Here is a 27,203-nt window from a genome sequence, read left to right on the forward strand (position 1 = left end):
ACGATTACGAGGCATTCCGCACTCTTGTTTTTCTGGACGTCGCCAACGCATAGATAATAACGTCTTTCAACGCGACGTATGGAAACGGTGTGAGAACGAGAGATGAGAGGAATATGCTTACACGCTCTTGCGTCTCTTTCATTTTCAACGATGTTTATCTTAAGTGTCTCGTCTGACCGTGTAATTTCGCGTTTGCAATTAAATTGTCGTTTTAAATTTTTCTTTGTCAGAGAGAGCTTCATAATTCATGTTTACACATACACACATCTTAATTTATTATTACAACAATAAATTAATTTGTATTACTAATATATACAAATTTAATATATACAAATAATTTATTGAATATGTGTAAATTAATTTATTATTATTATAATCGCTATAAGAATATAATATTGCATTTTTCATCATATTATGAATCACAATCGTACGTTTAAATTCATTTTAATTTCTATTCAAGAATATCAGTATATTCCACTTCATTTAAGAAAAAAGATCCGCAATTTTCGTAAAAAAAAAAAAAAAAAAAAAAAAAAAAAAAAAAAAAAATCCCAACACATTTTTACATCTCCAGACCTTCTCGTGCCAAATCCCATTTTATTGGAATAATTTAAATAAGAGAATTATTTTTTAGCACACAATCTTTAAGACAAGGAGATTAACTCGCGCAATTAAACGGCCTTACCCACGCGAGTGGGACGAGACGACATCGTAGCTGACGTAGACTGGGGTGGCGGCGGCGCCGTCATCACGTAAATGCACAACACCGAGAGGCAGAGCGACGTCGTCTCGGCGCCCATGGTCAGGCTCCGGGGGCTTTCGAGGTGCGTGCGTCAACTATGACGACGGAATGCGAGCGTCGTCGGAATGCGCGCGATGGGCGCCCGACGATACAGCGGCATAACAGGAAACGGGAATTGAGCTAATTAATTGCGGCGAGCGAGAAAGTGCGGAATTGTTCCTTCTCTCCTCCCCCTCGTCACGTCATCATCCGGACGCGAGCTGCATCGGAGCGTCGTAATGCAGAATAGATGTGCACACGCTCTCTTCTCTTCTCTGTGCCAACTCGGCACACGAGCTCATTAGCTCGTTAACTCGGCGTACGTAAAGCCCGGACGGCTACCTGACGAATGGAAATAACGGCGCAACGTGGGGAATCATTATCGAATTTACGGCGAGCCAGCTGCGACGGGCAACTACTCGTTAAGTAGTAAACGGGTTGCGGCAGTTTCTCTCGAGGGCACGTGGAGAAGCGTCCATTTACGATTGAACGCGGTTAATTACGAGACTTTAAAGCGCGATGAATATCCATCTGTTGCGAGACCATCTAACGGTCTCGCGGCAATTTTTCTTTCACCCCGATTAAACAGAGCGATAGCGGAACTTGCGTTCAGGTAGTCGGTCGATCGCCAATACAACTGTCGAATTCTGACACCGCGAGCTGTTTCGACAATGCGCGGCCAGAAAAATCGAAAACGGACAGCCAACAAAAAAAAAAAAAAATCTCGATTCGAGCGCACAATGCGATGAGCGAGCCGTGTAATCGAAACACGCGCGGGGGCCAGTTCTCGCCTAAATAATTCTTTTTTTTTTCCACACGCGCGCGCGTCGCTGTAACAGTTGATCTCGCAAATACTGAAACCGCGGTGGATACTGCGAGAATAATTGAATACGGATTTAAAAAGCCGGGCTCTCTCGCGAGAGTACCAAAGCGGACTGGTTTGCTGACGCCGAGTTGCTCTGGTGCGGGCGAGCAACTAGCGTGTGACAAGCGGGTCACGTAATCGACAATGGCACGAAAATTGAAACCGCCGTAATTTGCCGGCCGGAAAAAGTCCATCTCTCTCTCGTTCTCTCGAAAGGTTCTTCCGAACGCGTGCTATTGGCGAACACATTACGAGAGTGACATCAACAGGCGAAAGTGTTGGAATATTCCTGCGAAATTTTATACAAAGATTTGTCATAATTTTCAATTTTAATTAAAGTCATTCTAAAAAAATCATCAGCAAAAATCTTGAGTTCTATTTTTTACTTTGCCAAATTTATTTTCACCGATGATTCTGAGATATCTTATATACAGTCTTAATTGTTTCCTCTTTTTTTCCAAACATAATTATTATTTCGAAAAAAATTAGTATTGTGTCAGTGAATGTAATAAAGTATTATTAAATTTATTATTTTTAAATAAATTGCTATTTATTTTAATTAATTTCGATGGGTCATTTTATCTTCGGTGAAATCTATCCGAAATGGTTATTTTATCGCGTATAATGCTAAACATCTCTCGAGAAACCGGGAGCCGTTAATTCCTGTAACAGCTCGGGCGCAAGGACGCGGAAAGGTTACAAACCTTCCTAACGGACAAACTTCCTTAATTGGCCTAAGACTCATCGGGATGATGAGTTCTTGCGTGCGGTCAATTAAAGGATTTCGCTTGTGCGCGCTCCATGAATCTTGAGGGAGTTTTAAGCCGCTTTACGACATCTTTATAAGTCGAATAGCCTTATTGAATCTCACACTATACAGTGGACATGACAATTCTCTTAATTGATATATCAAGCATCCGTAATTCTACAATTTATATTACTCATCGATATTTAAAAAAATTTTTTTAGTTGGCCAATATTCATCAATTGAATCTTCAATATCACTTTTATATAAATTATTAAAAAGCGTGGAATTTTTTTTCGCTAAATTAATTTCAATTAAGATTACAAATATATAGGTATATATATATGTATATATACATATACATATAATAAATAATTGTATTTAATTTTGAACTGTTGATTAATGAGATTCGCTATCTTTTTTTACAGATTACACTTACAATTAGCAGTAAGTATTAAAGCGTTGTGATTGCGCGCTCTGTAGCGAGAAATTAACATTCGTATCATGACATTAGTATGCACAGTAGAGGGCAAAATCTCTTCTCTTCATTTTCTTGAAAATTCGCAGGTTAAGAGGTTGAGCTTACAAATTGCGATAAGTTTCACGAAACGGTAACGTTCGAGCTGAAGCTACGTATCGGGAAAAGGGAAGGGCATCGTGATAAGACACTGCAATGCTCGCTTAACGCCGCCGGCATTTGCATCGCGGAGTTTGCTTAAACTTCGAACCGGAGAACGGCGAGAATGTGCTGTTTAAATTCTCCCTTGCAATCCTTGCTAATTGTCTCCCAACTGTGCAATAGTCGCAATCAAGAGTCGCGATCGTTTGATTAATGGCTCTATGCTCCAGTTCGGAAAGGGACATCCTTTCGGTTCCGCTATCGACCCCTCGAATCACAAGGGCCTGCTGTCCCGAGATACATGAATTCCTATATAGAAGACTATAATTTTGACCAGCTGCCCGTTTATACAACTTACAAAGCGTACACGATGACGGATCCCCGGTAGATCTAATTTCGCTCTCACGACTCTCCCGTCATTTCCGATAAGAGATTTCATAATCAAGAAAAAGAGGGACCGCCAAGGATTACGTCCCCGGGAGCGTTCGTTGTCTTTCCGTCCGTAAGGACAGCTTATTTATTTGTCGCCCCCCGCGCTGTCAAGAAACGCGTCGTTTTCGTCCTCGCGATAAGACTCGCAAATTCATCATTTCCGGCTCGCTTAGGCGAAGAGGAGGGCGGGCGCGCGCGGCTAGGGTGAATTAAAGATTTTCCTATAGTCATTCGGGAGTTCTGAAATGTGCCCTCGGCGGGGCCAGAAAAGCAGACGGTCCCTCTCGAACAATGGCAAGACATAAATCGCAATTATGTTTCCGGCGGACTGAACTTATACGATGTTATCTATCGCTGCCGAGTTAGCTCGTAAAGAGATGAAAGTACGCGATCGAATCATGGGTTACACGATGTTTGAGATTGCTATGACATAAAGTTAATTATATTCTTTTCACAGCAATTACATCCCTATATGCATACGTCGTATTTCATTATGTACCTTAATACATCTGTTCTTAAATAAGTATATATGTAATATATGTACATATTTCTTCCGACTTTCAGATTTGTATGTAATTATTTTTATATATATCGCGATTAATTTTAATTAATTGTAAAAATAATACCCTAATAAAATTATAAATTATAGTTTAAACTATCTGTCTTATACTTATGCAATAAACAGTGCTATGATTTAAAAATAAATATTTATTAGATACAATTTACAGTGATTAAAAAAGGACCATGTTGAGATTAAAATATTTTGATCTTATAAAATCGAGAAGTTTAATACAGTAATCTAATCTAGTACAAAAAAAAAGAGATATATAAAAAATTCTACGTTGTTTCCTTATTTATTCAGAAACGTAATTTAGTAAAAAATTACCGTCCGCTTGTGCAAGAAAAAAACGCTGACATCACGATAGATCATTGTCGCAGAAAGCTACGCTATCATTAATTGCTCGTTAATGCCGTATTCAAAGTGCATCTGTCATTACGCGCGAGAGAGGCGAAAATTTGCCTGTTCATTGTCGCGACGCGCCATTACGTCGTCATACGAAACTCATTCGGCGTGAACCGTACGCCGAAGAGAGCAACAATACGGAGGGTTGTGTTCCTAGGGATCCACATCCTCGGCATTTACCACCCCTCCTCTCCTCACCCTCGAGTACGCGCGCGCACTCGGACAGATTCTATAATCGTTTCACAAATTCGCCCGAGTCACCGCGCACCGCGCTTCTTCTCATCCCTCGCGTTTACAACGGTGTACCGCACCAGCCATTATCCACCCCTGAGACTCGCAAATTCATCGTTTCCGGAGCGCGTATACCGCGTGTTCATCAGTGGGGGAAGGATATACGGGGGACGGAAGGACTCTCTTCCCAAAGATGTTCGTGAAGAAACGCCGTAATTGACTGAGTTCATCAGGGTCGACACGCAAAATTGGTATACTGAAATTGGATGTGTATGTATATATACCTATATATATAAAATTAAAAATATGTATAAATCAAAATGTGTATCTTTAGATATAATTCAGTTGAGAATAAAAAGCATTCTATGAATAAAATATAAAATTACGAAAAAATTGCTTTTATTATGAAATATAATGCTTCTTCGAAAAAAAAATTCCCAATATAATCAAGTGTAGTTTTAATATTAGAATATTAAAAATATAAGATGCGTGTAATCGATAAATCGATATATATGTATCTTAAACATATATTTTGATAACTATCTTTAATACCTCAACCTCAAGCATCTGTACAAGACGAAAAAGTTGAAAAACTTTACTAGTCTAAGAAAAAGGTTGACTGCTTTGCCCTAGTTTTCAGGCAAATCTCATTTGTACAAAATTTGCATTCCCCAGCTTGTTCGGATGCCGTAAAAGCGTTATCAATTCGGGCATTATCATTCGGCATCACACCCCATCTATTTCCGAGAAACTCGCAGATTCATCGTTTCCAGCAGTATACGTGCGTCCAGCCGTAAGGAGGTCACGACACAAATCGAGATTCGGAAGCCTTTTCTCGGGGAATCCTCCGCGAAGAAATCTCGTGATTGCCCCAGGAGGTTAGCTCATCAGCCTCGACTTTGGTCGAAAAGTCTATGTGTGTTCGTGGCGTGGTGCGGCAAGATAAAGGCCGAAAAGATCGAGAGGAAGAGACGGAAGGAGTCCAGGAGAGCGAGCGAGAAGAGATCCAGAGAGACCCCCCCATCCAGGACATCTTATTTACGTTAGTTAGGGTTTGTTGGCGCAGCCACCCCAGGGGCTATTCAATACCTCTCCACCGCCCATTTCAAACCCCTCTCTCTTTTCCCGCTCCCTTCTTCCTCTACCGACGCATTACGCACACACATAACAAAGGAGGATCTCCTCCTTCGGTATTTTGGATCCTCGCGCCGCAAAACCACCCTCTCAACCTCTTTCCCTCCTCCCCCTGGGGTCCATCCATCCGAGAACCACGCCCGACTCGCGTATACACTCGACTCAAAGCGGCCCGTGTGTACAAACTAGGTTTGCTTACGCGCGTGCCACCCGGTATATATACGATGTACAAAGGGTCGGAGGAATAAGTCCCCGGTAAACTACGACGACGTGTTACTCGAGTTGGAAGAATTCGATCCAGGAGGGTCGAGAGGGACCGAGGGTGACTCTCGCTCCGAGTCTAGTGGAAAGAGTACCGGGAAAGATTCTGATCAGATTTTGATATCGAATCGAAGCTGGATCGAACATAGGGGACCTTGATGTCGCGCGCGATGACAAGGTCTTCCAAAAATTCTTTTTTTTTATGCGGCCAATTGGGAAATCTCGACAAGATAGATTCGATATATTGGCGATCTTTTCGACGTCGTTCGGCTTTTCCTGCTGCGATATTCTATTTGTCTGTCTCTTTAAATTCGCCATTATTTTATATTACAATATTTATATTATTAATTAATATATATGTATAACTATATGATATTCGTTTCTTTCAAATATTTGTACTTTATCATACCATATCTATTTCGCAAGTCTTTTGCTACTTCTTCATTTTTTATATTATTTATCATCTATTTTATTAGCAATGTCGAAAAAAATTTTACGGATTACGGAGTACTTTTAGCTTCGACTTGTGTTGCCTATACATTACACCGATTTGTTAATCAAGCTTTAATAAGCTAATTCTCCTAATTACGAGTACGCAATTATGGGAGGATTGAATGTGAGTGTATGAGCGTACAAAATGCAGCATTTGAATTTCCAACACGCGAGGGGAAACTGCCCGAAACTGTGAATACATACATCCTATTCTCTGTAGGCTTTGTTAAGAGCTCATTGCGAATAAAGAGCGAAGCTTTATCGAGGGCTAAAGGGAGTGAGGAACGCACCGATTTAATTAAGGTAACATTGCAGTCGCGTGTTGATAAGGCTTCCGTATCCGTGCTGATTTTTTGCGACTGTATTCGGAAAATGGATAAACTGTCAAAACTTCAAAAAGAAAGATTTTAGACTATTATTGTTAATTAATATTTTTTAAGCGAGTTTTTTTACGAATCTTATAAAATTATTTCATATTAAATATTTTTTTTCGCGAAAAATCATTTACGTAAATAGTATATTGATGTCATAATTCTAGATACAGCTGCAAATCCTTAACTATGTCACACCACAAGTAGATACATTACCTATCAGTATTCATAAAGTGTGCCCTATTGTAGCTTTCCATAAAAAGAAAAGCCCCCTAAAACGTAAAGGAGGCCATAAAATTCCAGTAGACACTTACATCGCGCGACCTTCTTTTCGCGCCGAATAAAAGCGGAGGCAAAGCGGGAAAACTGCGCAAAGTCGTTCTTTCGTCGAGGCAAGAGGGTCGAGCGAACACTGCGGAAGATTGGATATCTCGACGCTACCGATATTTCTTGAATGCAGAACGATAAAGTAGTGGACCAATGCAGTTTCGACGGTAGCTTTAGGTACAGCCAGGTAGGGCTGCCGCTTGTCGACAAACTCGCTCGATTAAGTAGCCCGATATCGCGCGGAAGGATAATAAAGTGGTCGAAGGGCGGAGAGACATCTCGATGATGGGCTCGGTCGCCAAACCGAAATTACATAATAACGGGGCGAGAGCTGCGTTCCAGCCCCGTTGCGTGACGACTTGCGAACTGCAGTGATTGTTATTGACATTTCCAAGTTGTGCAGTGGAACGTATCAAAATAATATTTAATTATCTTTGATGCAAATATATATTGTGTATCAATCTATGCAAAAAATGCTATTGTGTGTTATATAATAAATATATATGTTATTTTTACGAGATATATTATAAAATTAATGATTAAGACTTTAATAAATTTAAGAAAAAATTAATGTGCACACGCAATAGTAAAATTAAATTTAATATTTAAAAATTTTTGAATATATATTAAAAAATGCAGTATTAATTTGACATCAAATTTAATTTCAAAATATTTTCCTGTGTATCAGTAAGAATGCTAAATTTTTTATAATTTTTAATTTAATAATCAGTAAGAACTAAATTTTTTATAACACAAAGAGCAAACCGGAAAGAAAAGAAAAAATCAAAGCTTCTTACGTAATTGTCCTCACGCGCAAATTTTTTTTACGAAGAAAACGCAACGCGAGGGAAAGAAGGATCATTAGCGGCGATAATAGGTACATCTTCGTTTACATAAAGACCGCATTAAGCGTTAATAACGATCCCGTAAAGAGATACTTTTCTCAACCGAATCGATGCGCGGCTTTTTTGCCATAAAGCGCGCAGCTCTTTACAAAGGAAAATCTCGTGAGAGGATAATCTTGAAACCGGCCAGTGCCGAGTCGCGTCGTTTCGCTTCGCAAAGCCCGAGAATCCCCTAAATCTAGGAATCAGAAGAGAAACGACCCTTTCTCCCTCCCCCTCCCGCCCTCTCGACCGGTCAAAGACTCTATGTATGTATGTATGTGTATATATATATATATACATGGAAAGGTGTAACGACGAAACCTTATAAATCAGACGGAGGACAGAGCCTTAGGGGTGGAAAGACCCGCCGCGAAGAGAGCGATAAAAACTTCTCCCAGTGCAGCTTTTCCGAGTTGCAGATAGGCGCTCTAATTAAATGCTCAACGGGAGTCTTTCTCTCTTCTCTATCTGTCTCTCCTTCCTTTCGCGCTTTTCCCTTTCATTTACCTTTTCTTCTCAACTTGATTAACATCAGGCTTTCCAACAACAATCTTGTTTTGTACTAGAAAGCTACTATAGAAAAGCTACAAAAATTTATAAACATCTTTATAGTATTTCCTTGCTATATTAATTCAGGGATTCTTTAATTTGCAAAATAACAAAGCTAACTTCCTCTTCCGCCTTTATCTTCTCTCAGATTTAATTAAGGTAATGACTAATTTATTTTCGTCAAAATTTCATAATGTTTCTCGATGTTACATTCTCGTTTTCGCGTTTACGGTTAGCGAATTTCGCGTTTCATGTTTGTTAACTTTCTATGAAATTAATATGTTGTAAAGGAAATGTTGCCAAAGGCTGTCAGCCTGAATTGAATTTAGTTAAAACCAACTGCTTCTCCATAACAAGTTAATTAATCGATACGTAAATTCTGCAGCACAAACGCGAATCTATACAGCGTATCATCCAACAATAGAACATATTTATTGTTTTAATTTGCTTCAGCATAAAAGTTAGAACATAGCAATATAAAGTTTTCTCTTTTCCCCTTCTCTCTTCCTTCCCCCCTCTCTCTTACACTCTAATGTTTTCGTTACTTTTACACTCTTTCGTGTTTTTCGTGGGTTCGCCCGAAAAATAAGTTGACTCTGTGAAAATGATATCTTCGAACTGCGATGCAAATAAAATGGAACCATCGCGAAGACGGGCGAAAGGGGGCATTTTTGCAGACTTCTCGACGCGATTTCCACCGAGACAAACAAATTCTCCAATGGCGGAGGGTGGCCGAGGATGGCGGGTGGACGAGACGAGGGTGTCCCGCGCTTGAGGAATGGAACGCGACATCGGGTGTTTATGAATGTCGTCGTCGTCGGGGAATGGATCGAGAATCCCGATCTCTTTACGGGGCGCGATGAAATACGCCCAAGTATTGTACGAGCGTGCCTTTGACATATCCCGATGGTTGAAAATTTACGGTGATACCGTGGAGAGAGAGAAAGTTTCAGATGTATATATAATATATATATATATAGCGTATTCGGGACGGAAAAAAGTTCTTGTTCCGCCGTTACAAAAATTATTACGACAGTCGAGGGCGTGTCATGCAAAGGTGAAGCTGAGCGACATATTGTTTGGACGAAGTTTCAGAAAAACAGGGAGTGCACAGGAAAATTGGATTGACGTTATACGCGGAATGCAACCACGTGACGTACCTATCAACGAAAGACTCTTCTTCTGGTAAACGCAATTTATACATTATTTCTAATTACGGTTTAATTACAGTTCACGGTGTGTGTTCTCCGAAAAAGAGCTCGAAATGATGTCAAATAGAATGAAAACCCTCCAGTAATAATTTGCTCGGCATAAAATTACACGATGAATTAAATTAGTCCTTAATGCGATTTAGCCGAAGGTAGCGTGCCATGATATTAACAAGAAGCTTCAGTCGCCGCGCGGATAACGAGGTTTTCGTTATCGGATGAAATTCCGGAATGTCATTTGCGAATAGCAGCAAGATGTAACGACATATAATAGCTGCCCTCTCCTCTTCGCGAAAACTATTCAATATATTCCTGATTTTATCCTATTAAAATTATCCTTCTTTTCTCTCATGGCAGTCAACCATTTTTAATTAAAAAAAAATTAATGTGTGTATGTATATGTATAATTTAATATTTAATATATTAAAGGGAATTTTTATTCAAGAGGAAATGAAAAAATTTTTAATTTAAAAAATATAGCACACGCATTAAAAAACATTACTTAATAAATTAGCGCGATTTTAATTAAATAAAAATGGAAGCGCGAACTAATTACATAACTGAGGATGGAGATTAGTAAAAATTAAATGAAACGAGAAAAGAAGATATATATATATATATATATATATATATATAAATTATGTTCGCTGAAAGTTGAATCAAAAGTTCGCTTTGTGTGTAACATGTTCGATAGGATATTCTATTTTCTCGAGCTACCGTGTACACAGTTTCCGCAGTTTCGCACTCGATATTAGCACAATATAGTATAGGCACGCAACTCCTATAACTTTAAGTTTCTCTGCAACATATTCCATTATTTAGCCGGATACATGTATTGGCGGATGAGTTAAGTCAAATTAACGGGATTATCTCTATTCGCACACTATTCGTACGTTCGCGTGATAAATAATTCGCGCATAGACCGCGAATTCCTTCAGCAACGTGTTCCATCGTAACTTTACAATAAGTGCGAGCAATGTCAAAATTTATTCTACATATTGCGTGCTCTATTACAAACTTTATTCGTTATAGTTTAAAAGACTGGGAAGTTTTTGCAAAGAATTTTACAAGTTTGAAATAAAAAATTGAAGTAATAACGACTTTAAAAGTGTCGTTCTTAATTTTATTATGATGGTAAATGAGATGATTGCGATTCGGTATCCTGCTGCAAAGCAAGCAATTATTAAATATGATCGCAATTTAAAGTAACTAAAGATACGCTTGTAAAAGGTATCAGATAATCCGGAGCATGATATAAAGTCGAGAAGTCGCGTTCGTAAAAGGCGGCAGCTTCAAAAGTCTCGTTAGAGGCTCGTCTCGCTGCCGCGAGATGCAAGATGCATTACATACACGCACTTACACACGTGCCGCGCACGCGCCCGTCTCAGTTTTCTTTAAGTAGAGCGAAACGCTGTTCGTGATGTAACAGCTCGTAAAAGTCGTCGTTTAAGCTTTAGACGTTAAACCGCGACTCGTCTCTCACGCGGGGACCGGCAATATATCCTGATAAAGAAGACGCCGTGGAATACTAATGAGAACCGGCGCGCAGCAAAGATGTGCACATTTTGCGAGCAACAGAGAATGTTTAGCGAATCGGAAACGACGCGAACAGAAGCGACGTTAAATTCGCGAAATTCTCTCTTCTTTTGAAGAAAGAGGTTTTTTTTAAAAAATATAAGAAATAAATTTTCTCAAAATTTCTAGCTTTTTTTTTTACGGAAACTTACGCTTCAATTTTCCGTATTTCAATATTTCTATTTTTTTCTCTTTATTTCTTTTTTGTCAGATTATTTTAAAATACCGATAAATACTGACATGAAATGCAAAAATAATTTCCGATTATTCAATATGGTGAAGTTTGTCCTGCAATGTCGTAAAATATCCGCTACTCATGCGGTCTTTATCCTGTCGGTGCATAATTGATATCATTTGGTGGAAATCCGCGTGTGAAGATCCACTAGAACCTTCTCTATAATGCAGATGAACAAGCCTCGAGAGAGTATCAGAGGAACGTATCGCCCCTTCTGTTCGCAGACATCTTGATTTTATCAGTAAAATGGAGAACACTATATAGTATACAAATACATTTTATTGCTGAAAGAAAGAGAGAGAGAGAGAGAGAGAGAGAGAGAGAGAGAGAGCAAGACGATTTTCTTCGGGCATCGCAATGAAAGAAGCACCAGCTCGCGGCATATTTCCGGTTTATTCGGCGTTCAGCGGGTGCATAAAGTAGACTGCGCGCAGCCATGCACTTTCTGCATAATGTCGGGGAGAGATAAGCATCCGGGACGTTGACTCTTCCGGTCCTTCCACCAAGGTTTCCTTCAGTTTATATCTTATATCCTTGATATATTCGCTGCCGTGAAACGCACGTACGAGAGAAACTGAGCGAATATCGTGCTTACATAACGCGACGGAAGTTCCTTTTTTTATAATCTACGTAAAATTTAAAGGCGACAAGCTGTCTTGATCTTAAAATTGATATAGCTGCGACGATAAGCTAGGTATATTATACCTATAATACGACAAAGTTGATTTTGCAGCGCGTTCAACCTCGGCTCGGTATTTTAAATATCGAAGCTTGACATATTTTTCATCTATATATAAAATCCTTCCCCCGTTATCTGACGTAAAAAAAAATTGCGAGACATGTACCATGTATTTAGAGCAACGTATGCATAATGCGCGCATAGATAAGCCTCGAGAGTAGTTTCGGCGTTGTATGCGTGTATTATACTTCGATGTTATCGAGTGTCATTTGAAGTTGCGGTTGCATAAGGGTGGAAAAATATATACACGGAGTACGAAAAATATTTCCACCGTCCTAGGTGGAAAGAGCAGGATCACTGTTCGTGCTGGCTTTAGATTACAATATTTTTAAGAGATTTGAATAGAAAGAATATCTCACACACATAATAAATATTTAATTTCACTATAGTAGTTTGCAATTGCGTGATGGCAGCGCACAAAGCAAAACGCACAACAAATATTTTATCTAAAAAACTTTATACATATATACATGTATATACAATCGATATTGCTGAGGAAATATTGCGCCACATAATGTACTTTATATGCGATATGCACGCGACGTCTTAAAATTTGCGTAATTGAATCGCGTAAATTATTATTGGAAGCAAAATGAAAAATAGCGGTCGTAAAAAGTTGTGTAGATAATTATAAGCGTTTAAAAAGTTGAATGGTTTCAGTAAATTACGTTTCTGAAGATAATGTTTCAGTTTTAACGACCTTAACGACTTTAACAGAATTTTAATTCAAAGAGCAAAATCAGAGAGCCAAGGAGATAAAAAAAAAAGAGAAAGGAGCGCGTCTAATCAAATTTTCATAAATGAAAAAGGAGGCGACATCCGTATTTTTTATCATCTCACAAACGTCATTTTAAATGATAACCGCAGTCGTTCGCTGCACTACCAGTCCTGGCCCGTTTCCAATCTCTGTTCGAACGAAAAAGAATTTTCCGGAAATACGCGATGTTTACCATCGTTTTCCCACGTCGGACCATTTTTTCACGAATGAAATTTTCAAAGTAATTCAATTGAACTTTCGCGCGTAACTTCCAACAATCCAAGAAAGAACAAGAAACGGACGGACAGAGATCGAAAATGGTTGCGTTAGATCCTGCAAAATTTTCGCCAATACACTTTGCGACATCTGCTTATCCGAGTGATAGAGAAGTCAAGAGCAAAGAGAGAGAGAGAGAGAGAAGAGAACTCTGTCGCCGATGGCTGCAGAGTGAGCCCTGAAGGCTAGAGTAGATGAGGGGGCTTCGGAGAGGGATCTGCCGCAGCAGGAGACGATATCCGGCAATTTCGGTAAAAGGGTTCGGCTATATACCCGGTCCGTAGAGTCGACGGGCGCACCTGGTGACGGCATGGTTGCCTCGACTAAAAGCTATCTTCCCCTAATTCACGAGCGGGCACAGCCAGCAGCTTCTCTCCCCGGGATATACGCGACGACCAGTTCCACGTGCGCACGCACACGCCGGTTTCCATCAATTTTCCGGATGTTGTCGGACCGTCCCTCTCGCGCTCTCTATCGTCGTCTCTATCGATACGTGCGGGGGGGAAGGGGGCAGTCTCCCTTTTTGTGCGGTCGCACATTCGCGAGAAAGAGTGATCGGTGGATACAGAGGATTGACCGCAGTGGAATGACAAAGGGTGTCGAAAATGTCCAACCATTGGCATCTTTCATTAATTGTTTTTTTTTGTCGGAACATTTTATCTTACAATTTTGCGAAATGAAATGAAATTCTTCGTTCACCGGATGTCGTATGCAGAAAGATATTTGGTCCCTCTCATCGGGTATTTTATTTAGAATATATCTTCAACCGTCTCCTCGCTGCGCGATTTCTCGGAATTCGACCGCGAGCCGATAAAATTCCGCGCTCGTCGTCCCCATCAGATTCAGCGAGCCGGCCAACTTCCGTTTAAACGTCAGTCCGACGAGAGGGACCGTGGATACGACGTGGGCGGCTGGAGAATTTCGACATTCGCGAGACCGGAGGAATTCTGACGCCGGACGCAAGGTAAATTAGATTGAGGACAATGCGCGGAGCCGAGACTTTTGGGCCGCGGGCGAATTTCATTCCCCGACTGGCGAGCAATCCTTTCCAACAAGATGAAAAGCGCACTCGCATGCAGGGGAAAGATCAGTTAGCGTTAATGAGAATAAGCATACCTCGAGCGACGCGTGTTAATTTTGGAGATAGAATATCCCCGGAATTACACCGAGTTTATAGTTCTCTGTCCGGCAAGAAAGTTTTCGGACGCGTTTTCATTAAAATTATCTTACATTTTTTTTCTCGAGGCAAATAATACTGTTAATAATATTTTCATATTTTGTAGCGCGAAAGGTCTGGTAAATTTCGCTCGTAAATCACTGTAAATGACCGTAAGTAATTAATAATTTCCACGATGCTAAAATGAGAAAATTTATAATGATTTAGATTAAAGTTCATCTCTTTCAGTTGCGAAATTTTCGAATAAATATAATGCGCTTTCAAATTACGTCAGCGGTCGTGTAATCAGGCGTCAACGCGACCACAAGTATATACCGAAATATGCATTTATCGCGGGGATGGAAATATATTGCGTCAAGTACAAAGGGACTGCCATAATATCCCGCCGACATCAAATCACGCTTTTCATTAAATAATACGATGCGAGGACAAAAGCGCGCGCCGCTCCGCTTTTGCGCTTCCGAGCTGGCGCAGCACGGGCGATGAAAACGACGGAAACTGAAGATGAAGATGCGCGATTATATAGCGGTAAAAAGAGAGAGAAGAGGTCACAAGGCGTCGTTTATGCGCTCGGTATAATAATAAGCCTTTGTCGAGGATTAAATGTACCTTCGTCCCACTTCTTAGCGTCAAGTGTCCGATATCACGGTGATTAATTCCCGCGTTCTAAAAAGTTCATCTGCACCTCATAATGGGATAATGAGATATAAAGGCGGATTTCCCGACGACGGAATTCTCTCTCGAATTTACGGACTGCAGGTACTTATTTATCTTATACGAGCATAATGAGTGTACGAGGAGAGCGAAAGAGAGTACGAGAGGGAGAGAAAAAGGAGAGCATGGCAAATCGGCGATCTCCGGATAATACGAGCGCGGCGCCGTCAGCTGATTTATGCATCCGCCGGGATCAAGCATGACGCGGATGGTGCGCATATCGAGATTGCAATTGCAGGAACGTCGATCCTTTCGTATACGTACGCGTCGCATTTTCCGGCGAGCAAATATCGGCGCGGGATGCAGTATATATATACCGGTGGAGCCGTGGCAATAAATTGGACGTCCGGTTGGCGATGCAAAAAAGTTGGACAAACGGCGCGACCCCCGCGGGGGTTGCTCTGCGCGTTCCGCATGAGAGGGCGGAAACGCCGCGGCGAATTAATTTCGCGTGTTCTCCGAGAGCAACGAGACCGCCGCGCCGGCAGCTCGCTCGTTGGCGACGCCGCGAACATACAGAGTGTCCAATTAAATACCACATACACCACGATCGAATGCGTTCCAAAATATAAGAAAATATATTTTTAATAGAAGATGAATTAATTTTCAGGCGGAAAATCTTCTTTCTCTTTCTCTAATAGTTATTTATTTTTTATATATACACAGAGAGAATTTTCTCTTAGAATTTACCCTGAAAATTATGGTAATCATGGGACAATATGGTATGGAATTTTACTTTTAATAAAATTAATCAAACATTTTATATATTATTGTGATAGATATTATTTTTTATTGTGATAAATATTAATCAGAGAAATTCTCATAAAATTCTTTCCATACCATATTGTCCCACAATTACCATGATTTTCAGAATAAATTCTAAAAGAAAATTATCTCTGTGTATATATAATAATTTTCGAAGAATATACAAAGACTAACGAAATCCCTGCAAATAAAAATCAATCACGTTTCTCCGATGAAAAGTGTCGTGGGTCAAGGCAAATTCGATCGGTGCAGTTCCTTTTGACGCACACGTGAGTTTCGCGAGAGTTGAAGCACCGTAAGTTTCTATACGTCTATAGTGACGTATTGATAGAAGCGTGTGCTCGAAGTTTCTGTACTGTAACTAATTACAAGTTCTAACTTCCAACTAACGATAATGTCAAACTAAGTACGTATAGGATGAAAGGAAGCGTAGAGTTTGCGTCGATACTAGATACATATACGCGCGCCAAAAGAAATCCTTCATCCGACGAAATTCGCGAAAAAAAGGGGTGGTCCGCGTCCACAGGGGATTAAAAGAGCTCAGCGCCCGTCATACATCGGAATTTTACGGAAGCTGCGTGCCCATGCATCGCTCCGTATTTTCCCTTCCGGCTTTTTTCGCGTGTCGCCGTTCTTTTTTTTTTTTCTTTTTTTTTTCTTTTTTTCAAAGTCGACGATGCGGTGATCGTCGATCGTGAATCGAAACTAAAAGGAGGAGAGCATCGTGTGCAAACGCGCGGTAGCTTTCTCCCTGGTTTTACGCGGGTGAAGCCAATCAGATTTACGAACAGCGCAAACATTTGGGATTTGTCGCCGGCAAACTGTGTTGATTGTCGACAGTTTGAAAATTGAATTTGGAATGGATACTCTAAAATGGATACTCTAAAATCTAAACAATACTGAAAAAAATATAAGTAAAGTACAGATTATATCAATTATGTGTCATACATCCATAAACATTCTTAATATACTATACTGAATCATTAAAAAATATAGTTGTAGATAAAATAAAATTAACATAATCATTAATATTAATATATATCAATAACATTGATATATGTATATACTAATAATTAATAATTAATATATACGATAAATAAAATTTATATAACATCTAAAAAAATGTCTTTGCATAAAATGCCTCTTAATAACTTCTCATTCCGTTTTTAATTTTTGACTGAAAGTATGAATTTAATCGATTGTATAAATCTATGTTTTATCGCACTCCCACACTCGTCCTCTTAATTTCGTGGGCAACAACGACCGGCGCATCGTTTTTCGTTTCCAATCTCGCTCCTTCCCGGTCCTTGACGTAAATTCTCTTTTAACGAGCCCGGCCACGGCCAATTAAAAGCGTTTCGACCGTGAGAGAAGAGACCCGTTCGTCCTACGAAAGACGACCCCGCGCTCTCTTCTTCAACGCTCCTCTCTCGCCGTCGAGGGTGAAATTAAATTTCCTCGGGAGAATCGTCCCGCCGAATAAAAGGATGGTACACGGAGAGGTAACGGTGGGGCTGGAGAGAAGTTTCGGACGGGCCGCGACTTAAATAATTCAGTCGCGGGGCTTCTTGCCGAGGTCTCTCCGACAACTTTCTCCCGGGCTGGCCTAGGAGAGATCTCTTAGCCGCAGCTGCCATTTCGCATTCCTCCCGTTCTCCGCGTTTTCGTCTTCGTTCCCTCCTCCCGCTTCGGGCAACCTTCCTGGTGCCATCACCTTTCACCCTCTAGGCTGGAAATCGAGGGTGGAAATACGGGGAGAGAATAGGGGGACTAGGCACACGGACAGATAAGAAATCCTCGTTTCGCACGCGACGCCGAGAGGAAGGGCGAACACCGTCCGATATTTTCACGCGCGCACGTGCTACCGATGAAGAACGAACGAAAATATCAAATTCGATTTTCTCACCCAGACCCCGTCCCGCTTGTCGCACCCGAGTGAGGCTTTCTTCGACGAACGCGTCATTAATGCGACTGGCAGGGAACACGAGGACGTGACTGAAATCAGACTGCGGTCTCCATTTCCCCCAAAAAAGCTCGCTCTATCGCAAAAAATGCTTTGCTCTTTTGAAGCCATGAATTTCTGCTGTCATCGGTATATAAACATAGTACGTTATTATTTTGTACATGAAGCTCATATTTCGTACGAGAATATATTTGCTTGTGTAAATACGACAAAACAAATTCCATATAGAAAACCCGAGAAACTTTCGCTGATACAATAATTTTTTGCTCGATTAAATGCAATGCTCGAAAGAATTTCTTTGCAACATTTGGGTTGTCAAGATTTTTTTTTTCTACAATTGTAGTCCAATGTAAACATGTATATTTAATACGCATCATGTGCTGCAGATTAGAACTAATATATTCATCATTATGCATGCATATGAATTCTGTTTTCACCGTATCGTTCCAATATTAATGATAGCCTCGGAACCACATAATTTAGTAATATATCGTCATAATTCATACTAAAATCTCCATTTAAGCACCAAAGCTAAACGAGATACGAAATTTCAATGATGCGTTTATATCGCAATAATATAAACATATATTTACAAGAGAGAGAGAGAAACAAAGCTTCCAGAGACATTCAACGACTGCAACTTCGTTTTAATTAGATGCACAAAGTTTTCCGTCCTCCTTCCTCCATTGAATATTTATAATAATCTTCGAGACGAAGAGAGATCAGAGAGCACTTACGCGCTATTTTTAGTACGCTTTGTTCGCGGTGCTTAAGTGTACCATCTTGTTAAAATTAATGCGACCATGTTGGAGATCCTCATTACAAACTTGGGTCGGTTACAATGGCGACTACGGTTGTGTACCGCGCGTTGTATGGTCGATAAGCGCGATGCGCGTAACAACAATTCCGCGGAAGCGAGACGAGACATTACGGTTGCACAATGCATCCTTTTGCGTAAGCGAATGTGCATGTATCGCGTGCGCATACCGTACGACCACATCGCACTATGCGCGAGCAAACACGCAGGGTAAGCGGGAATTGAAAACCGTTCTTGCCGAAATTCCTGCGATCATCGCTCGCGCGAGCTGCATTGCGTCTCTCGTATAACTAGATATGGCGCCATCATTTTCGGTCGCGTGCATATATACGCGCCTACACAGAGACAGGGCTAAACATGGGGCCATTATTATATATATCCGCGCAAAATGAAAGATATGAAACGCACCGATAATACAGTAATGAGCGAAATATTGTTAGGTTAATTGGCCGAATTTGTTACGTGCAATGGGGAGATGAAAGATCAGTACAGGCGTACATTAAACATTAATTTTTGTACAAAGTGTTTATATCATAAAAAAAATTTATGATACATACACATATACACACGCTGTTTGCATCGATATAAACTTTTTTTTAAACTTCATCGAATAAAAAGCTCTTTCATCCTATAATAAACGAAATTTTCAATTTATTCTAAGAGAAGCGAAAGAAGAAATCTATAAAATTTTTAATAGAATAGTAATTAAATTTTTATATATTTTCTTTAAGATCTGTTATTAATCTGCATTTCTTATTTAATAGTTTTTAATAATAGCGACCATAATGTACATCGATAATTACAAAGACTTAAAGTATCATTCTCAATAATTTGGTTTTAATCTAAAAATTATCATATTCTAACTGCAATTAATTTTATTCTTTCAGTAAATGTTCGAAATGATTTCCAGTAATTTTATAGATATTTATTGAATGATAATAATTTTATTATCCATTTGGAGACACCGTACGTTTTATTATTCATGTTTTTTGTAACTGTTGATGCGTTATTATAAAAAATGTTTTTCCAATATAAAATATTCAATTAATAAAATCTTTAAGAATATATATGTATAAGAATTTAATCATTGTATTCCTCTTACACAATAAATTTAAAATATCGCTTACTACATAATAAGAAAAGTGCTCTTTATTCGATAATGTTTAAAAAGAAGTTTATATCGATATTTTTAATAATTCCCTAGACAATAGCGTATAATATCGAAATAACGTAAAACACCTTACGGCAAAATACAATATATATAGCAAAGTTTAGCAAATACTTTTTAAATAGAACAAAAGAAGAGAAAAAAATGGCTAACGAGATCAATAATACGTGATATTAAATAGAGCGAGATTTTGAAAGAGATTTACCATGTTGAGAGACGGAGGGAAAATAAATCAGTCCACCCGATACATAGCACACGGTCCCATCAACGCGCGAAAATTGGGTAAGAAGGCATATAGGAAACGTCGCAAATTGAGCGCCGCGGCAAACTCGATTTCTGCCGGTAATCCGGGGCTTCCGCTTTTAAGGGGTGGCTCGCAACGGGTGTTCTTACAAGCTTCAACTCGCACATCGCTTATATACCGTTGTCGTTGTACCGAGGGATTAAACCGTCCCGCGATGTGCGAATAATTTCCATGCTAGCCGCCGCCGCTGCGGACCGGAAGATTAATAATTCGTCGCGCAGCCGGTGGACGGAGCTTAAGTGTGACACAGTGACAAAACACGCGCCGGCATCGAGGGAGGCTCTCGCGTTTTTGTCGCGACCTGGCACTATTGACGTGCTTATTAAACCGCGGAGAATTTTGTTTCTTTTGTTAAGCATTATTCTCGATACCGACGCATTTGCTTTAACGACGATCGCAATTATAAACGCATATTTGCGCATGATTGCACATAGAATTAAAACATAGGGAAAGAATTAATGCAATTTAGTACAATTAGATTTATGTTTCGGAGCTTTTTCTAATATGAAATAATGTAAATTATTTTTTTATTTAATTTCTTTTAGGTTGCCATTCAAAGAGACATTAATAAACTTTTCACTATAAATTATGTTAACTATATAAGCTAGAGAGATAAGTTTATTTTGTGTTTCTATGCCAACTCTCCAATCGTGAATAATTAAACCTGAATTTGTAGCTGACATCAGAATCACATTAGCATCTAACTTTCATCGAACGGGCACTTCGCGTTCAGAGAGATACAATAAACGATCCTCACGCATTCAACCTGCATCTGAACCCAAAAACGGCGTCTTCGTTAAATATTGACAAAAGCTTCACAGGAGCAGTCTCCAGACATATAGACCTTCGCCGGGGCTCTAATCCGGCATACCACGCGTTCGCGCACGACACACAATCCACACAATCCACACATACACCCTCATACACGCATCACACACGTGATCGAAGATCCCTCGAATGTCTCCTGTTCGCGATACTTGGATGGGTTCGGATTTCCAACGGAGCGGAAGGTCAATCCCGACGCTTCGAAATTTCGGACCACCCCGGCTACATACGGCAGAACGAAATTAACTGTCAATCTCAATTTCCCCCTTCTCACTCCGCGCTGAACGAGATGGGTGCGCATCCCTCCGCGAGTAAAGAGAGAGAAGGCGTTCCGTACGCGGTCCCACACCAGAGAGACGGAAACCGGGCCACCCCCCTGAGAAATGTCAATTATAAAGCACTGCCAGAGAGCCGTCAGGGCCCCGTCACGCTCGTGTCTACTCTTCCCTCTCCTACCCCTTCGTCGGCTGTTATATTTAATGAAAAGAAGCTAATCCGCGATCAGGCATAATATGCGCTTACCCGGATGACGATTGCATCGTTCTCGTCGTCTCTCTTTCTCCATCTTTCTCTCTCTGTCCCGCTTATAGGGAAATACAACCGCGTACATCCTCTCATCCTTTAGCACATCTTGTACTAAAAGTAGCTGCATCAGGCTCGAGGGAAAAGTGAATCTGGTTCTTGTTAATAGATAGAGAAGTCGAGGATTTTGTTTATAAATACTCTCGTATAAATACTCTCGTATAAGTACTCCCTATATTTTTAATTCTATCGCTCTGGATTTACATACATATATACTCGACTCTGTAAATAACAAGATCAAAACAAATGGAAGTTCGCTTCGACGTATGTAATTACTCGCGGGATTTTTGCGAGGTCAAAAACACATCGCGGCGAAGTCCCGTAGAGACACTGTCGAAATGCATATCGTATGATAAATGCGACAAACGCATCGCGCATTCGACGTTGGATGTCCATTAGTGAGATTGATGTATATTAGAAAATGTAATGTATTATATTTCCAGTGTGATGTATTCTAATTATCGAATTGTTAAATATCCGTTGTTGATACAGTTTTTTTTATACTTAACTATTTTTTCGACAACGAGCTGTAGCGAACGAGACTTGAAGACAGAAGACTTTAATTCTTACTTGACACGTTGAATTAGAATAAATCATATTTTAATATATAAACTGCGATAAAATTATGTAGCCATGTGTCAAGATTGATAAAATATATGTTAGTCGAGAAATATAGAAAAGATTAATTAAAAATGATTCGCACGATAATTATTTTTTATCGAGTATTATTGGCTGAAACTCTATGTCAAGTTGAAATATATTTTAGACTAAATCTTACAGACCAAACATATAGGACAACTGCTTTCTTTCCCAATTGAGAAAGAATCGCAATCGCACATCTGCTACAAAGGTGTAACGTTCCGATACCATTATCTCTGTTTATTCAAAACGGATCGTTTATCTCTACGTATCAAGCGAGTATTATAGGACGCAATTGCTCCGAGTGAAACGTTGCTTGTGTTCGTGATCCGGCAATCGAGAGCCTCGCTTGTGCTCAACGACGGGGAAGAAGGTTCGCAGAATTAATCGGGATTAATGCGATTAACCAATGCTTGCGCATCGACGATTGTTGTTGTGTCGTAACGAGGCTCCGTCGAATTATCCCGCTTTAATTAGCCCTTAATGACCGACCGGATGTAAATCTGCGCCCACGTGACGCAATTACCGCGGCCTCCTCTCTTCGGTAACAATGCGCAGCCCCGACGAGGCGATTATTAAGCCGCCGAATAATCGTCGATAATGTATGCCCAACAGACGACGGGCCGTTAAACTGGCCACGCTGCTTGAACTTTAAGGAGAGAAGTTTGTCTCAATTATTGTTCGGTGCAACGATCTCCCGCCCACGAACAACGCTCCCTCTTTCTCTTTCTCTCCTTGGGCAGGCGACGACGGTGCACTTATCCGCTTCCTCGGGGCTAAAGAGAATGATGCAAATGGCACGCCATTGTCATTAAGTAGATACATCCTTTAATGGCAACCCCTCTTCATCATCCACCGCGTACTGTGCTTTGATTGCTCCGTCGTTCAATGACATACATCTATCTCCGCGTCACAATAGACCTCTCGTGATCTTCGACTGTTGGCTTTTCGCTCGACTATAGCTACGTTTAATTATTTTATCACCGCGTGTTCCCTCGAAATAGTATGGGACATTTATTTGATCCATTATTTACAGATGTGCGAAAGCAATATTATATGTCTCTCTTGTTGTAGCAATTTGTTTCGTTGCGCATTGTTACGTTATTTTCGCAATATTAAATATATATATTGTTTACGTTATTGTCGAATTATAAACTGTTATCGCATTGTTGTTGCGTATAGAATATCTCCAAATGAGATTCATTAATATTATGTATTATTATTTCTCATATAGTAAAACTTGCTAAAAGTTTCACAGGAGTCTCCCTCTATTTTTCATAATTTCGCATGCGTGCGTATATTTTTCAGTGGAAAATGAATAGAATATTGAAAAATTACGGCTACGTTATTGGCGTACGGGTTAAAAAGCGCGAGCGCAGTGTTCATTACACTTTATACTTTGCATCTCGAAAAGGAATTTCATCAACAGAGCGAGACTCGGTAGTGGGGGGCCAACGTGGTAAATAGCTGTATCCATTACATCACAATCCGATATTTCGCTCGAGTTGCAAATAACAAAGGCTATTTAATAAAGAATACATCGCGCAATTGATAGACTGTGTATAAATAAACGCTAAAATATTACGTTATCGACAACGCCATTGTTTTTGCACATTCGACGAATGCCCGTTTACGGCCCATTAATCAGAGGCGTGAGTTAAATGGGCCCCGGCAAATTAAATTTCGACGTGCGCGTATCCACTTTCGCCCGGAAAAAGAAAAAAAGAAAAAATGTATTCATCGTGCCGCACCGGCTGGAATGCATGTTGCATGCCACGCACGATGTCGCGCTTCGACGCGTATTCGCGTAAAATGTCAAAAACGACCGTGCCATCATTGATTTATCTCAACAATTGAATGCAATAAAGTTATTTAAAAAAGGAAAGAGAGGATAAGAAAAAAAACATGGTGATAAATCATACTTTTCATGTGAGAAATGATAGTATATATGTACGTATGTATGTGCATATACGTGTACGTAATGTTTGGACATTTATTATCTCGATATATTTAGCGTTGACTACAGGAAAAATATTTTCGATTTATTTTCGAGTTATTTCTATACCCACTCAAAAATGCCGTTCACGTCAAAGATAGTATATCTCTCGATGCATACCAGGGCGGATAGATGTTAAATAGAATAAATCTAAGCATCGCGCTATAAATCGGCACGTGTCGGCACGTGTTCTCCTTTCTGTCGAAAAATAAAAATATGTTCGCGCGCGGGGATAAGCAGGCGGAATTTATTTCCGCGCGGCATATGTCACTTTGGCGATTCGACGCACAGCTGATTTATCGCGAGTCACTGGCGATCGCGGGAGTAAACCGTTGTGATCTGCATTAGACAGGGTACGCTGAATTACTAAGGGTCACCGTGTGCAAAATATGAAAAATCGGGGGGAGTCGGCTTTTCCGGCGCGAGCGAGAATCGGAAAAAAAGGGCCTCGATAAGCGCCTGAGATCTTGATGAATTGATCAATCGGCGCACCCTCGGAACAAGCGGATACGTCATATTTCGTCAAGGATGAAACTGCAGGGTCTCACTTGGCCCCCTCTCATTTTCACGACTATCGTTCCGGAATCGATATCTCGAGTAACGATAAGTGACTAGTCGGTGTAGCTTTTATCGCCGCGAGTCACGATTGAAGGAAAATCTGTAACGAATCGAGAGGGGGACATCCTATATGAATGTGATTCCATTAGGAAGTTCGAATTTGCCCTAAGAATTAATTGTCAGCTGAATCATAGAGAAGAAATTCGATCTTTGCGAATATGATAAAATATGATAAAATATTTTAATAATATTGTAAGTCTAGGAGCACTTCTGTTCATCAAGATTCAGTGATATTCGATAAAATATCTCAAAATCTCATATTTTAAATTCAATATTCGATTAATTGGTCAATTTAAAGTAGACGTTAAAAATTAAGTAATAAAATTCTAGATATCTATATAAAAGATTTAATAATTTTCTCTGATAATTTAAATTTTGAATAAATATATGTAACATCGAAAATTCGGATATATATTTAAGAAATGCTAAAGTGAGTGAGTCACGCTTGTCACTATAAATCCACTCGTTAGTTCAAAAATATTTAAATGACCGTTCGTTTTAACGTAGGATATATTTATACGAAAACGCGTTTAAAAGAGGGAGGAAGATTGTGCGCATCGTCGCTACGAAATCGAGATTGAAATCGCGAGCGAGCGGAATCGTGGGTTGTCGTCGACAAATTTCCCCTTCGGCGCGGAGCGGCATCCTGAACGCGTTTTCACGGAATTGCTCGGCCGGCAGCAGCTCGCGATCGATTTCCGGCCAGAAGAGCCGAGGAGCATTATGTCGAGCCGAGTCCGGTTGTGGAAGTGGATGCCGGCAGTTGCATCCCCGGCGGAGCAATATTATCGGGAAAACTGTTCCGTCCAAACGAGGTGCCGTCCCTGCCACGCACTACGTCGATATATCAAAATTACTCGTCGTTGTACCACTACACGATCTAGAAATCTTCCCCTATCCGCTAGCACCCCGGGAATAAAACCCTCTCACTCGCATTAAATCCGTGCTCGTCCGAATTAGCAGGAAAATGGCGGAGAAATTAGCGCCATTTGGCCTATGGGAAAAATTTCGTCGCAGTGCGACTGACGATGACAAGAAAGTATCTCTCGTATGTCCATGGTGACGTCAGTGTGTTTGCTCGCTCATAGAAAAAAACGGACATATCAAATACATGCACATATATTTTATTATATATGTATATATATATTATATACATGTGTATGTACGAATGTACGATGTATATAAACGTGGGCATCGATCGTGCTGCTTCTGTTTGCTCCGGCGATCAAATGTCGCTCCGACGAATTGTTCCCGGACTGTCCCACGTGATATGAATTTTCTCACCCTATGATTGCGTCTCCCTATCTCTGTGTCTCTCTCTCTTTGCTATTCTCTCGCTTCTGTCGTTCCGTTATCTATTGTCGTCTCTCCAACAATCTCTCTGTCGTGTCCACGGTTATACCTCCGGGACAAGTACCGGTTACATATACATATATACAGTATGGTTGGGTTGACAAGTGGATATCAGCGATAGAAATATATTTGTTGTCGAGAACTCGAAATCGAATTCTTTTCTCTTGGCGAAAATTTCTGGAGTAACTTGCTTGAGAAAGTGAATAATTTTGAATCAAATTTGAATATTAAAAAATAGATATTTAATACTTGTGTTTTATACATCTAACAAGGTTTATTATAAATAAAGCTTATCTATCTCTAAAATATATATGAAATATTTGATATAAAAATATTTAACAGTCAAAATTTCGTTTAAAAGAAAGATCACAGGAATTCACATTTAGGAATATTCATATCCCAACACAATCGAGTCTCATATTTTACGAGTTATTTAATATGTATATCGCGAAAGATTGACGTCGGGTTTATCTCGTTGGTATGACAAAGCTGAGAGTCGAAAATTCGATCTCTATGATCGAAAATTCGCCGATGAACTTTCAACGGATTTCGTGCTCGAATAGATAGCCGATAAATGATCGACAACAGTATTGGATTTCGCAAAAGCGTGTTGTGGAACCGACCGGTTGCGGATTTAAATGCTATGAAATGATACTCTGATTGTGAGACTAAGCCGTGCCGGAATTGCGTCAACCTTGCAAACAAATCAGTGCGGCGTGAAAACCCCGAAAAAAATTATGAAGTGAAAAATTCGTCCAAGTAAAGTTAAAACTCTTTCGCGTTTTTTGTTTCGTGACACTAGATGGATTAACTATTTCACCTTATATATTAAAG

The 27,203-nt window shown here is 40.0% G+C and overlaps 1 protein-coding gene across 4 annotated transcripts in view; it reads right to left on the minus strand.

Moving 5' to 3' along the window:
• The window catches only part of Fas2 (neural cell adhesion molecule fasciclin 2), a 94,414-nt gene that overhangs the window by 22,092 nt on the left and 45,119 nt on the right, over positions 1–27,203 (minus strand). The window lies entirely within an intron of this gene.

This window comes from Prenolepis imparis, unplaced genomic scaffold (genome assembly GCF_030444845.1).
Source record: "Prenolepis imparis isolate NDT839.2.m4 unplaced genomic scaffold, iyPreImpa1.0 SCAF_10, whole genome shotgun sequence".
NCBI lineage: Eukaryota > Metazoa > Arthropoda > Insecta > Hymenoptera > Formicidae > Prenolepis > Prenolepis imparis.